The 16,002-nt window shown below is 43.1% G+C and overlaps 1 protein-coding gene across 9 annotated transcripts in view; it reads left to right on the forward strand.

The window, feature by feature from the left end:
- The window catches only part of RBFOX1 (RNA binding fox-1 homolog 1), a 2,122,525-nt gene that overhangs the window by 319,706 nt on the left and 1,786,817 nt on the right, over positions 1-16,002 (forward strand). The gene's annotated exons all lie outside the window — the stretch shown is intronic.

Here is a 16,002-nt window from a genome sequence, read left to right on the forward strand (position 1 = left end):
TTTGGGCTACTGTGGGAAGGAGATGCCCATGATGCCAGTGGTGGCAGAAGGGGGACTTGGTAAGGCCACGTGAGAGGCTCTTGGGCTGCAGGAAGGTGGCTGAGCTTTATGCTTCAGTGAATATAGTTTGGGGAAAGCTTCACCTTGCACAGGGGGCATCCTCGAGGGAGACAAGCCAGGGAGTCAGACCAAGATACATTTTCAGGGACACAGCCAATTTTGGAATAGGAAGGGCTGGGAGACATGAGATTGTCAATGCTTCTGATTCTTCATCTTCTCATGCAAAAAAATGAGGGGTATAAAATACTGTGCATTCCACAGCCTCATTCTGATCACTGACTGAAATTGTGTACCTGAAAAGCCCCAGACTTAAGTGTGTTTAAAGCCCCATTTTATGTTTATTCCACATTTTGTTCACCCGTTCACTGGCTGATGAATGTTTGGGCTGTTTCTTCCTTTTGGTTATTGTGAATAATGCTGCTTTGAGTTTTAGTATGCACGTTTTTGTTTGAATACTGTTTTTGATTGTTCGGTGTATATACCTAAGAAGAATGAAGTGCCAATATATGCCATTACATGAGTGAAACTTAGAAACATTATGCTGAGTAAAAGAGCCCAGATGGAAAGGATCACATATTATATGATTCCATTTATGTGAAATGACCAGAACGGGAAAATCCATAGAGACAAAAAGTAGAGGGGTGGTCAGCAGGGGCTGGAGTGCTGGGGAATGGGGAGTGACTGCGAATTGGTACGAAGTATCTTTTTAGGATGAAGGGGATGCTTTGGAATTAGATAGAGGTGATGCTCACACAATACTGAGTACACTAAATGCCACCACAGTGCAGTGCTCACTTTAAAGTGGTTAATGTTATGTTTAGTAAAATGTCATGTTATGTGGTTTAACCTCAACTGAAGAAAAGCTCCACATAACTTGGAACAGGCTCTACACGTTGGCCTATCCATGCGCTGTGAGCTTCCTTGGTACAGATGCCGTGTTTGCTTTATTTTGAAATCCCTGGTGCCCAGCAACTCACAGGTTCTTGGTGAATAGCACCAACCACAGCAACGATGGTTACTTATATTAAGTGAATGTGACACACTAGACACTGGACCAGTCCCTTTACAAGAGTGAGGAGATGGAGGGTTTGTTTCTAGTTCCTGGTGGGGCGGGGGAGGCTTTGAGGAGCATACAGAGGGGGTGCCTGCTATGCCAGAGGGCCACGGGAGGTGGCACAGCATGGGGGAAGGGCTTGCCAGGGGCCAGGGTGGTGGCGGAAAGACAGCGCAGAGAATAGGGCAATGGCCTGTGCTTCTTCTGAGACTCCAAGGGGAGGTACAGGTGGAGGTGTTGTTCTATGTGATCCACTGTGTAAACCTGTGCTCCCCTTCTAAGAAATGCTTCATTGTTCTTAAATGCTCATGGGATCTCTCTCTGTGTGTTTAATGGATCTCTGTATGTGTGTGTGTGTTTAATGCATCAAGGCAGCCGAGTTATATTTGGGTTACACATACACCATTTCATTGAATACAATGCCTGGGTTTATAAACACAGTGGGCCATACAGCTTGTAGGCACATGGCCAGGTTATAATCATAGTATACTACCTCAGATGAAAGTGGATTTTAGAAATACTAGGAGATCCCTGTTACTCTTAAATGTGCCTGTACTTGCCATGACTAAACATGATTCTTTGGTTTTATCTCATTTCTTCATCTGTGAAAATGTCTACCGTGCAGGTTTTTTATGAAGTCAACAGATTGTTGAAAGCTCATGGCACACAGTGTCAGTCCATTCCCCCTGACACCCCTTTCTCCTCCCCCCTCCCACCCCACTTCTCCTGTAGGGGGAAGATGGAAAGAAGAGTCAAAGAATAGATTCCAGTAAGAGAGCAGGCTGTCTGGTCATTAGGGTGAGAAGGACTGCACCATGGCTCAGCAACAAGAACCTAAAGGCCCAGGTTCAAGGCCACATTCTGCCCCTCTACAGCTACAGGGCATGGGGCAAGTTGCGTGGCTTCTATGAGCCTCAGTTTCCACATCTAGGCAATGGGTTCAGATCCATAAAAGAAAACAAATGCAAATGCCCTCAGAAAACACCAAAGTACTATGTACGTGTGGCGCCCTACACCAGAAGAGGAGAAAGTGGTGTGAACTAGAGGTTTCATCCAGGCCTGTGGTTATCCCAGGGTGATCTTTGCCCCACAGTGGAAATTGGCAATGTCTGGAGGCATTTTGGTTGCCACAACTGTGGGTGACATGTCATTGATATCTAGTAGGTAGAAGCCAGGGATCCTGCTAAACTACTGCAATGCACAGTACAGGCCCACAGTAAAGAATTATCCTGTCCAAAATGTCAGCGGTGCTGAGGTTGGGAAACTGATCTAGAAGGAAGAAAATAATGCATGGGTTTGGGCAGGATAGGTAACCACTGAGGACACAGAGATAGCTTTTCTTTGGACTATACCCCCTTTTTTTGCACATAAAAAAATTAAAAGTAGTCTAAAGGTACATGAAAATACATGTAATATAAAAAAGCGGGGGGGGGGGGGGAACAAGTGACTATGTTCTTGCCACCCCAAATTGGCAGTTTGTTATCTTCTTACTTAATATTTTTAATAAAATACAAAAAAAATCACAGATAAGTTACCCGATCATCTCCCTTTCTGGAGAGAGATGCAGCCTCTATCATGAATGTTTCTCTTTAATGGTCCATTTTTTATACCTTATGGAATAATATCCACATTCAGTGTCATGTGGATTTACATGTTTTTTTCTTTTGTAAAAAATATTTAACAAAATCTATTGGGGTGACATTGGTCAATAAAATTATATAGGTTTCAAGTATAAAATTCTATAATATACCATCTGTATATTGTATTGTGTGTTTAACACCCAAAGGAAAATCTTCCTTCACCATATATTTGACCCCTTTTACCCTTTATTCCCACCTCCACCATCATACTCTAGTCTGTGGCTATGAGTTTTTGTCTCTTTTGTTTGTTCTTTTGTTACTTTCAGTTTTATATCCCATATATGAGTGAAATTGTATGGTTCTTGACATTTTCCATCAGACTTATTTCACTTAACATATTTTCAAGATCCATCCATGTTGTCACAAATGGCAGTATCTCATTTTTTCTTATGGGTGAGTAGTATTCCATTGTATATATATGTATACCACATCTTTATCCAGTCATCCATTGAAGAACACTTTGGTTGTTTCCATGTCTTGGCCACCTTGAATAATGCAATGAACATAGGGGTACATATGTCTTTAGGAATAAATGCAGTGAACAGTAAAATATATAAAGCAACTACTAATGGAACTAAAGGGAGAAAGTGATAAAAACACAATTATAGTAGGGGACCTAAATGCCCATTGGCAGCTATGGATAGATCATCCAAACAGAAAATCAATAAGCAAATATTGGCCTTAAATGACACAGTAGATCAAATGGACATAATCAACATTTACAGAGTCTTTCATCCCAGAACAAAAAAAGTATACATTCTTCTCCAGTGCACATGGAACATTCTCAAGGATAGACCATATGGTGGGACACAAGTCTAGCCTTAACAAATTTAAGAAGATTGAAATCATACCACACATACATATTTTCTCAATGAATGCAAATGGAAGAATATCACCAGCAACTTGCTTTCCCACAAAACAGCTCCTCATGTTGACCACAGGTAGAAGGGGTTGGATTTGATCTGGGTCTTTTCAGTCAAATTGATGGCCCAAGTTGAACTCAGCAGTCCCTCATGCTGTGCAGATTATAGGGGACAGCTAATTGCTTTGTCAGAGTCTGTGGCACTTATCTTCCTGGAATGGTCTCTAATGCAGTACCTCCCTGTGGGGGAGGCAAGCCCAAAGAAGAGGTGAAAGTGGATGCCATGTACCTACCAGGTCTCTCCCGAAGTTCACTGTCAGCCATCTGGGCTGCTTAAGCAAACACAGGCTTTCAAGGCAAGTTGGAGTCCTGATGCATGAGCTGCCACATCATTTTCCTTGTCAACAGCCCTGTGGTTGGGACAGGGACTCGTGGGTCCCAGCCCTGCACTCCTGGTGAATGGTCTCAGGATGAGCCTCTCAGTCTCTCCTGTGCAAACAGATCAATGCTTGGGCCAGGGAGACTAACGCAGGCAGTGCCATGAGACGTGAAGTGCATTTTCTAGGCCAGTGGTGGGCAAACTCATTAGTCAACAGAGCCAAATATCAACAGTACAACGATTGAAATTTCTTTTGAGAGCCAAATTTTTTAAACTTAAACTTCTTCTAACGCCTCTTCTTCAAAATAGACTCGCCCAGGCTGTGGTATTTTGTGGAAGAGCCACACTCAAGGGGCCAAAGAGCCGCATGATGCTCGCGAGCCGCAGTTTGCCGACCACGGTTCTAGGCTTTCTGGCTGCTTTTGTCATCCTCTTCACAGGCAGCCTTGGCCCTGGTGGTTTTAGGGAGAGGGTGGCACCCTGCTGAGTTCATCATCTTGCGGTTGGTGGAGGAGAAGGGAGGTGAGTGCCCAGTCTGCATTTTGTAGACAGAGATGGAAAATAAAGCAGCGACTTCCTGCTATTAAACGGGCTTGTGATTAGTTATAGGAAAATCAATTCATTCTTTGGCTTTGGGGAAGGCTTTTAACTGTGAAAGGGGATGCTAATCCCCTGGGAAATGGTTTTTAAGCAGAACTGCCTTAGTTCTGCCAGCTGCTTAGATAAACACCACAAGGGAGGGGACAGCTTTTCTCTCCATGTGACACAGGTTCCAGAGGAGCCTTCTCTCTCCTCTCCTCTCCTCTCCTCTCCTCTCCTCTCCTCTCCTCTCCTCTCCTCTCCTCTCCTCTCCTCTCCTCTCCTCTCCTCTCCTCTCCTCTCCTCTCCTCTCCTCTCCTCTCCTCTCCTCTCCTCTCCTCTCCTCTCCTCTCCCCTCCCCTCCCCTCCCCTCCCCTCCCCTCCCCTCCCCTCCCCTCCCCTCCCCTCCCCTCCCCTCCCTTCCGCTCCCCTCCCCTCCCCTCCCCACCTTTCCCCTTTCCTTTTCCCTCCCATCCCCTCCCCTCCATTCCCCTCTCCTACACTCCCCTCCACTCCCCTTTCCTCTCCTTCCTTCCTCTCTCCCTCCCACACTCATGGAGAGTCCACTATGTGCCTTGACAATAGATAGAAACATGGGAGATGGGCAGCAGGGCAGGTGGTAGTGAGGACAGAAACTCAGAGAGTGAATGGCATTTGGTCCATGTTGAAGGCCCTGTCTCTCTCCTCCCATCTTCTTTCTTATATTTTTACCTCCTCCTTTCCCTCTGCTTCATTTCTCTCTTTTTCCCTCTGCTGCTTTCCTTTGTGATCACTTCTCCATCTCCCTTTCTCTTTCCTTCCTTTCCCCCATCTTCCCTGGGAGAATCCTAGCATCTTGAGAACCATCCCTGAAGCAACTGGCAGAGTGTTGGTTGGAGGACACAGGTGAGCCCCCTGCAGTTCACTCTATGTAGAGCAGGGATGGGGAGCCTTTATTTTGCCAAGGGCCATTTGGAGGGCCATACAAAATTACCAACTTAAAGATTAGCCTGCTATATTTGGTCAAACATTTGATTAAATCACCCCTAATGCCTTGGCAGGCCAGACCAAATGACTTCACGGGCCTTACTAGTGTATGGCCCAAAGGTCAGACATTCCCCACCCCTGATGTGGAGACACACAGAATCCTGCCCCCTGGTCACTCCCAGAGCTGCAAGACCCAAAGCACAGATTTCCTTTAAGACCTGTGCCCATTTCTGCCCTCCCAGGGCTGTCAGGAGTCCGCATCCCTTTGGGTGACAGAGTGCTCTTTGTTCTGTCCTGTGTGTGACCTTGTTCACCACCTGTCGCACCCAGGTCCTCCATCCACAGCACGATGCTCCCAGTGTCCCCTTGAGCCATTTCAACCCACCTGTGTCCACACAGGCTCCCATCTCTTCCTCCATCTTTTATGCTTTGCACTCTGGATATACATGGGAAAGTGTTTGTTACATAATTTCTCCTCCTCCTCCCCCTCCTCCTCCTCCTCCTCCTCCTCCTCCTCCTCCTCCTCCTCCTCCTCCTCCTCCTCTTCCTCCTCCTGCTAATTACACAGTTAACATAACCTGAGAGATTACTAGTCATCAGACATAGCACTTCACATATTTGATCTCATTTAATTTTGCAATAACCTCATAAGGTAGCTATCATTAATTCTTTTTTGTTTGTTTGTTTGCTTTTCTAATTGTTTAAAGTATTACATATAATAGTACATATATCTCCTTTTTTTCCCCATTGACCTTCCCCCAGCCTCCCCTACCCCCTGTTGCATGCCCTCATCCCACCCTCCCAGTGTCTTGTGTCCATTGGTTGTGTTATATGCATGCATACAAGTCCTTTGGTTGATCTCTCCCCACCTCTCCCCAACACTCCCCAGTCTTCCCGCTGTAATTTGACAGTCTGTTCGGTGTTTTACTTCCTCTGTATCTATCTTTTTGTTCATCAGGTTATAATGTTCTTTATTTTCCATAAATGAGTGAGATCATGTGGTATTTTTCTTTCATTGCCTGGCTTATTTCACTTAACATAATGCTCTCCAGATCCATCCATGCTGCTGCAAATGGTAAGAGTTCCTTCTTTTTTATAGCAGCGTAGTATTCCATTGTGTAGATGTACCATAGTTTTCTAATCCACTCATCTGCTGATGGGCATTTAGGCTGTTTCCAAATCTTAGTTATGGTGAATTGTGTTGCTATGAACATAGGGGTGCATATATCTTTTCTTTTTTTAAAAAAAAATATATTTTATTGATTTTTACAGCCAGGAAGGGAGAGGGATAGAAAGTTAGAAACATCGATGAGAGAGAAACATCGATCAGCTGCCTCCTGCACACCCCCTACTGGGGATGTGCCCGCAACCAAGATACGTGCCCTTGACTGGAATCGAACCTGGGACCCTTCAGTCCACAGGCCAACGCTCTATCCACTGAGCCAAACCAGCTAGAGCGCATATATCTTTTCTGATTCGTGTTTCTAGTTTCTTGGGATATATTCCTAGAAGTGGGATTACTGGGTCAAATGGGAGTTCCGTTTTTAGTTTGTTGTTGTTGTTGTTTTAGATTTAATATTTTATTTTTATTCCATTTTTTATAATTTTTTTAATTTTTATTTTTTACATATGTGTCCTTATTCCCCCATAACCTCCACCCCCCCCACTTATGCCCCACCCCCTTGTTGTCTGTGTCCATTGATTAGGCTCATATGCATGCACGCAAGTACCTTGGTTGATCTCTCCACCTTACCCCCACCCTCCCCTACCTTCCCGGAGGTATGACGTGCGGATCGACGTTTCTCAGTTTCTGGATCTGTTCTTGTTCATCAGTCTATGCCGTTCATTATATTCCACAAATGAGTGAGATCATGTGATATTTATCTTTCTCTGCCTGGATTATTTCACTTAACATAATACTCTCCAGCTCCATCCATGTTGTTGCAAATGGTAGGAACTCCTTCTTTTTTACCACAGCGTATTATTCCATTGTGTAGATATACTACAGTTTTTTAATCCACTCATCTGCTGATGGGCATTTAGGCTGTTTCCAAATCTTAGCTATGGTGAATTGTGCTGCTATGAACATAGGGGTGCATATATCCTTTCTGATTGGTGTTTCTAGTTTCTTGGGATATATTCCTAGAAGTGGGATCACTGGGTCAAATGGGAGTTCCATTTTTAGTTTTTTGAGGAAACTCCATACTGTTCTCCACAGTGGCTGCACCAGTCTGCATTCCCACCAGCAGTGCAAAAGAGTTCCTTTTTCTCCGCACCCTCACCAGCACTTGTCGTTTGTTGATTTGTTGATGATAGCCATTCTGACAGGTGTGAGATGGTACTGCATTGTCGTTTTGATTTGCATCTCTCTGATGATCAGTGACTTTGAGCATGTTTTCATATGTCTCTTGGCCTTCCTTCTGTCTTCTTTCGAAAAGTGTCTATTTAGATCAGTTGCCCATTTTTTGATTGGGTTGTTTATCTTCTTTTTGTTAAGTTGTATGAGTTCTCTATTAATGTTGGAGATTAAACCCTTATCGTTGATATCATTGGCAATTATGTTTTCCCATGAAGTGGGCTTTCTTGTTGTTTTATTGATGGTTTCCTTTGCTGTGCAAAAGCTTTTTATTTTCATGTAGTCCCATTTGTTTATTTTCTCTTTAGTTTCCATTGCCCTAGGGGCAGTATCAGTGAAGAAGTTCCTTCGGCATATGTCTGAGATTTTTCTGCCTGTGGATTCCTCTAGTATTTTTATGGTTTCCCGTCTTATGGTTAAGTCCTTTATCCATTTTGAGCTTATTTTTGTGTATGGTGTAAGTTGGTGACCTAGCTTCATTTTTTTGCATGTATCAGACCAATTTTCCCAACACCATTTGTTGAAGAGACTGTCTTGACTCCATTGTATGTTCATGCCTCCTTTGTCAAATATTAATTCAGCATAGTGATTTGGGACAATTTCTGGGTTCTCTATTCTATTCCATTGATCAATATGTCTGTTCTTGTGCCAGTACCAGGCTGTTTTAAGAACAGTGGTCTTGTAATACAGCTTGAAATCTGGTATTGAGAACCCACCTACTTTGTTCTTCTTTCTCAGGATTGCTGCAGCTACTCAGGATCTTTTTTTATTCCAGATAAATTTTTGGAAAGTTTGTTCTAGGTCTGTGAAATATGTCGTTGGTATTTTAATGGGAAGTGCATTGAATCTATAGATTGCTTTGGGTAGTATGGACATTTTGATGATGTTGGTTCTACCAATCCATGAACATGGTATGTTCTTCCATCTGTTTATGTCTTCCTCTGTCTCTTTTTTCAGTGTCCTGTAGTTTTCCACATATAGGTCTTTCACCTCCTTAGTTAAGTTTATTCCTAGGTATCTTAATTTTTTTTTGGTGCAATGGTAAATGGGTTGTTTTTTAGTCTCTCTTTCTGTAAGTTCACTATTGGTGTATTGAAATGTCTTAGATTTTTGGCGTTAATTTTGTATCCTGCTACATTGCCGAATTCATTTACTAAGTCTAGTAATTTTTTGATGGAGTCTTTAGGGTTTTCTATGTACAGTATCATGTCATCTGCAAATAAGGACACTTTTATTTCTTCTTTTCCAATTTGGATGCCTTTTATTTCTTCTTCTTGTCTGATCGCAATGGCTAGTACTTCTAGCACTATGTTGAACAGGAGTGGTGAGAGTGGGCATCCTTTCTTGTTCCTGTTCTTAGGGAAAATGGTTTTAGTTTTTGCTCATTGAGTATGATGTTGGCTGTGGGTTTGTTATATATGGCTTTTATTATGTTGAGGTATGATCCTTCTATTCCCACCTTGCTGAGAGTTTTAATTAAGAAAGGGTGTTGGATTTTGTCAAATGCTTTTTCTACATCAATTGATATGACTATGTGGTTTTTATCTCTCAATTTGTTTATGTGATGTATCATGTTTATTGATCTGCGCATATTGTACCATCCTTGCATCCCCGGGATAAATCCTATTTGGACATGGTGTATGATCTTTCTGATGTACTGCTGGATCCAATTTGCTAGAATTTTGTTGTGGATTTTGGCATCTATGTTCATGAGGGATATTGGCCTGTAATTCTCTTTTGTTGTGTTGTCTTTATCTGGTTTTGGTATTAGGGTGATGCTGGCTTCATAGAAGGAGCTTGGAAGTATTCCTTCCTCTTGAATTTTTTGGAATAGTCTGAGGAGGATAGGTTTTAGTTCTTCCTTGAATGTTTGGTAAAACTCCCCTGTGAAGCCCTCTGGCCCCGGGCTTTTGTTTGCTGGAAGCTTTTTGATGACTGCTTCAATTTCTTCCATAGTTATCAGCCTATTGAGATTTTTAGAATCTTCCTGAGTAAGTTTTGGAAAGTTGTATTTTTCTAGGAATGTGTCCATTTCCTCCAGGTTGTGTAGTTTGTTAGAATAGAGTTGTTCATAGTATTTTTTAACAATGCTTTGTATTTCTGTGGGGTCTGTTGTTATTTTGCCTCTTTCATTTCTGATTTTGTTTATTTGGGTCCTCTCTCTTTGCTTCTTGGTGAGCCTGGCTAGAGGTTCATCAATCTTGTTTATCCTTTCAAAGAACCAGCTCTTGGTTTTGTTGATCTTTTGTACTTTTTTTTTTTTTTTTGGTCTCAATTTCATTCCTTTCTGCTCTGATCTTTATTATGTCCTTCCTTCTGCTCACAGTGGGCTTTTCTTGTTTCTCTCTTTCTAATTCTTTGAGTTGTTGAGTTAGATGATTTTTTACCATTTTTTCTTGCTTTTTGAGGTAGGCCTCTAGAGCTATATATAAACTTCCCTCTCAGGACTGCTTTCATTGTGTCACATAGCATTTGCATTGTTGTGTTTTTATGGTCATTAGTCTCCAGGATGTTTTTAATTTCTTCTTTGATCTCCTTGATCACCCAATCATCAGCTTCCAAGTGTTTGAATTTTTTGGAATGTTTTTATTGTAGTTTTTTCCTAATATTATGCGATTGTGGTCTGAAAAGATGCTTGGTATGATTTCAATCTTTTTGAGTTTGGGGAGACTTTGCTTATGACCCAATATGTGGTCTATTTTTGAAAATGTCCCATGTGCACTTGAGAAGAACGTATATTCAGTGGCTTTGCGGTGAAATGCTCTGAAGATGTCAATTAGGTCCATCTGATCTAGTGCGTCATTTAGAATTGCTGTTTCTTTGCTGATTTTTTGTCTAGAGGATTTATCCAGTGATGTCAGTGGTGTATTAAAGTCTCCTACTATGATTGTATTGTTGTCGATCTCTCCCTTGATATCTTCCAGGAGTTTATTTATGTATTTGGGTGCTCCTGCATTGGGTGCATATATGTTTACCAGAGTTATATCTTCTTGTTGAATTGCTCTCTTTAGTATTATGTAGTGGCCTTCCTTATCTCTTGTTATGGCCTTTACTTTGAGGTCTATTTTATCAGATATAAGTATCGCAACCCCAGCTTTTTTTTTCATTTCCATGTGCCTGAAAAATGTTTTTACATCCCTTCACTCTCAGTCTGTGTGAATCCTTTGCTCTGAGGTAGGTCTCTTGTAGACAACAAATATATGGGTCATGTTTTCTTATCCATTCAGCTACCCTATGTCTTTTGATTGATGCATTTAATCCATTTACGTTTAATGTTATAATTGACAAGTACATGTTTGATGTCATATTTTCATAGTGTTTATGTTTCTTTTTGCCTTTCTCTTTCTTCTTTTTTCAGCAGTCCCTTTAGAATTTCTTGCATTGCTGGCTTGGTAGTGATAAACTCTCTTAGCCCTTTTTTGTCTGTGAAGCTCCTGATTCCATCTTCAATTTTGAATGATAGTGATTCAAAGCAAGGGAGTGAATCCAAGAATAATATACTTGGATTCACTCCCTTGCTTTGCATCACTTTGTATATTTCATTCCATTCCCTCTGGCCTGTTGTGTTTCTGTTGAGAAATCAGTTGATATTCTAATAGGAGATCCCTTGGAGGTAACTTTCTGTCTCTCTCTGGCAGCCTTTAAGATTCTTACTTTGTCGTTAGTGTTCACCAATTTAATTGTGATGTGTCTTGGTGTCGGTCTTTTGGGGTTCGACTTGTTTGGGACTCTATGTACTTCTTGGACTTGCATAGTTTTTTTCTTGCCAATATCAGGGAAGTTTTCTGTCATTATTTCTTCAAACACGTTTTCTATTCCTTGCTTCTCTTCCTCTCCTTATTGTTTCGTTTTGTGTTGTCCCAAAGCTCCCTTAGGCTCTCCTCTTGCTTTTTAAGTCTTCTTTCCAGTTGCTGCTGTGTTTGTATTTTTTTTCCTACCTTGTCTTCTAATTCGCTGATGCAGTCCTCAGCCTCTTCTAGTCTACTGTTTAAGCTTTCCAATGTGTTCTTTATTGCAGCTATGTCGTTCTTCATCTCCTCTTGGTTTCTTTTCTGTTGGTGACATTTTTATTCAGCTCCTTATAGTTCTCATTGAGTTGTGTGTATTTGTCATCCAGCCGTTTAAACATCCTTATAACCATTACTCTGAATTCTTTCTCTGTTAAGCTGCTAGCCTCAATTTCATTTAACTCCCTTTCTGGTGATTCCTCTTTTTCTTTCCTTTGGGGATTGCTTTTTTGTCTCCCCATGTTTTCCTATAATGTTTTAATTGTAGATCCAATTGCTTTGCTACCCAGGTTCTTTTGGTGATGGTGTTACTGGTGTAATCTCTCAGTTTTCCTGGGCTTGGTAATCTAGTGTAGCTCCCTACTTGAGCTATTTGGGTTCTCTTGATGTAGGCCTGCGAGCTTGAGAGGCACAACTGCGGTGTCTAGAAGTCAGCAGCCATGGAGGGGAGTATCCCAATTTTTGCTGTCTTGCACCCTTAATTGAAATCATGCGTGCCCAGTGGGGACTCACAGTGGCACCAAGGAACTGTCTGTTGGGGTTATGTGGCTCATGGGGCCTGCACTCTGGAAAGGCGTGACTGTGGTGCCCAGAGTTCTGTAGTTATGGGGTGGGCAGACTCAGCTTTCGCTGCTGCACCTGTGGTGGATAGGTGCTTACTCCCAGTGGTGGCTCACAGGAGCACCCGTGGTAAGTTTGCCAGTGAGGCACACTGAAGAAATCTGAAGGGCCCTGGCAGTGTAGCTGTGTAATTGAGGTGCCTAGCTTCTAAAGATTTCTCTTTAGGGCAGATCCTATGGCCTCAGGGAGTGTTCAGATTCCATGGTGTTATTCAGGGTGGGATCTGGGTGTGGCTATATTGGTTGCCTGGAGACTGGAGGGAGGGGCTATCTCTCAGGAGAAAATGGCTACCAGGGCTTAGATATGACTCAGCACAAGACTCACTACCACCTCTCCTGGACTGTCCGCTGCCTACTCTCCCCAGATTCCACAACTCCACCTCTTCTCCTGCACCTCAGCCATAGGTAAGTGCCTGTATCCAAAAGGTCCTACGAACTAGGTTCAGTGGAGAAAAGCTCAGGCCCCAGTGTGAGGAGGGAACGCATCTCTGCATGTTCCTCTCTTGCCGGCACTGCGCAGTCCTGCAGCTCTTCAGGGCTGCCTTTGAGCTCAGATCCCAAATCCAGACTCCAAGGTCTAAAATCCCCTACCTCCCGCAGTCCCGAGGACCCTTTTTCTTTTTTCAGTCAGACGCTTTGCCTGTCCTCAGGGATGCGGCTTGGCGCCGTGTAGTTTCTCCCTGACCTTCTGGGCACAGAGGTCTGGCAGATTCTACTGCCTAGATCTTTGATTTTACCTTTATTGGGGGATCTCTGCCCTTCCCGGCTGCAAACTGTCTCACCAGCTGCACCTTCTTTGCCAATTTGGGCTGGATTCCACTCGTTTCAGCTGCTCCCTCTCCCATTTTTAGTTTTTTGAGGAAACTCCATACTGTACTCCACAGTGGCTGCACCAGTCTGCATTCCCACCAGTAGTGCACGAGGGTTCCTTTTCCTCCGCATCCTCGCCAACACTTGTCGTTTGTTGTTTTGTTGATGATTGCCATTCTGACAGGTGTGAGATGGTACCACATTGTCGTTTTGATTTGCATCTCTCAAATAATTAGTGACTTTGAGCATGTTTTCATATGTCTCTTGGCCTTCCTTCTGCTTCTTTTGAAAAGATTCTATTTAGGTCCATTGCTCATTTTTTTATTGGATCATTTATCTTCCTTTTATTAAGTTGTATAAGTTCTCTGTAGATGTTGGAGATTAAACCTTTATCAGTGATAACATTTGCAAATATGTTCTTCCATACAGTGGGGTTTCTTGTTGTTTTGTTGATAGTTTCTTTTGCTGTGCAAAAGCTTTTTATTTTGATGTAGTCCCATTTGTTTATTTTCTCTTTAGCTTCCATTGCCCTAGGAGCAATATCGGTGAAGAAATTGCTTCGGTATATGTCTGAGATTTCTCTGCCTGTGGATTCCTCTAGTATTTTTATAGTTCCCCATCTTATGTTTAAGTCCTTTATCCATTTTGAGTTAATTTTTGTGTATGGTGTAATTTGGTGATTTAGTTTCATTTTTTTGCGTGCATCTGTCCAATTTTCCCAAAACCATTTATTGAAGAGACTATCTTGACTCCATTGTATGTTCATGCCTCCTTTGTCAAATATTAATTGAGCATAGTGGTTTGGGTCGATATCTGGGTTCTCTATTCTATTCCATTGGTCTAAGAGACTGTTCTTGTGCCAGTACCAGACTGTTTTGAGAACAGTGGTCTTGTAATACAGCTTGAAATCTGGTATTGAGAACGCACCTACTTTGTTCTTCTTTCTCAGGATTGCTGTGGCTATTCGAGGTCTTTTTTTTTATTCCAGATGAATTTTTGGAGAGTTCGTTCTAGGTCTGTGAAATATGTCGTTGGTATTTTAATGGGAAGTGCATTGAATCTATAGATTGCTTTGGGTAGAATGGACATTTTAATGATGTTGATTCTCCCAATCCATGAACATGGAATGTTCTTCCATCTGTTTACGTCTTCCTCTATCTGTTTTTTCAGTGTCCTGTAGTTTTCCGCGTATAGGTCTTCTACCTCCTTAGTTAAGTTTATTCCTAGGTATCTTAATTTTTTTTCTGCAATGGTAAATGGGATTGCTTTTTTAGTTTCTCTTTCTGTAAGTTCACTATTGGTGTATAGAAATGCCATAGATTTCTTGGCATTAATTTTCTATCCTGCTACGTTGCCGAATTCATTTATTAAGTCTATTAGTTTTTTGATGGAGTCTTTCGGGTTTTTAATGTACATTATCATGTCATCTGCAGAAAAGGACAGCTTTACTTCTTTTCCAATTTGGATGCCTTTTATTTCTTCTTGTAGTCTGATTGCAATGGGTAATACTTGCAGTACTATGTTGAACAGGAGTGGTGAGAATGGTCATCTCTGTCTTGTTTCTGTTCTTAGGGGAAATGGTTTTAGTTTTTGCCCATTGAGTATGATGTTAGCTGTGGGTTTATCATATACTAGAGGCCCGGTGCACGAAATTTGTGCACTGGGGGGGGGGTGTCCCTCAGCCCAGCCTGCACCCTCTCCAATCTGGGACCCCTCGGGGGATGTCCGACTGCCTGTTTAGGCCCGATGGGATCAGGCCTAAATGGGCAGTCAGACATCCCTCTCACAATCCAGGACTGCTGGCTCCCAACTGCTCGTCTGCATACCTTCCTGATTGGCCCTAACCGCTTCTGCCTGCCAGCCTGATCACCCCCTAAACACTCCCCTGTCAGCCTGATTGATGCCTAACTGCTCCCCTGCCAGCCTGTTTGCCCCTGACTGCCCTCCCCTGCAGGCCTGGTCACCCCTAACTGCTCTCCCCTGCAGGCCTGGGTCCCTCCCAACTGCCTTTCCCAGCATCCCTGGTCGCCCCCAACTTCCCTCCTCTGTTAGCTTGGTCACCCCTAACTGCTCTCCCCTGCAGGCTTGATCCCCCCAACTTCCCTCTCTTGCAGGCTTGATCTCTCCCAACTGCCCTCTCCTGCTGGCCATTTTGTGGTGGCCATCTTGTGTCTACATGGGGGCAGGATCTTTGACCACATGGGGGCAGCCATCTTGTGTGTTGGAGTGATGGTCAACCTGCATATTACTCTTTTATTAGATAGGATAGAGGCTTGGTGCATGGGTGGGAGCCAGTGGTTTGCCCTGAAGGGTGTCCCGGATCAGGGTTGGGGTTCCCTTGGAGCATGGGGTGGCCTGGGTGAGGGGCCTGTGATGGTTTGCAGTCTGGCCACGCCCCCTGGCAACTCAAGCAGAGGCCCTGGGATCTGGGGTTTATTTATCTTCTACAATTGAAACTTTGTAGCCTGGAGCGGAGCCAAGCCTTCTGCTCACTCCGTGGCGACAGCCATTTTTTGGGGGATTTATGTGTCTTCTATAATTGAAACTTTGTAGCCTTAAGCGGAGGCCTGGGCCGGCCAGGGTGTGCGGAAAGCTCGGCTTCCTCCATCGCTGGGGGCAACCCTAGCCTCCTGCTCTTCCAGCTCCGTGGCTGCTGCCATTTCTGTTTG

The sequence above is a fragment of the Plecotus auritus genome (assembly GCF_963455305.1).
Source record: "Plecotus auritus genome assembly, chromosome: 7".
NCBI lineage: Eukaryota > Metazoa > Chordata > Mammalia > Chiroptera > Vespertilionidae > Plecotus > Plecotus auritus.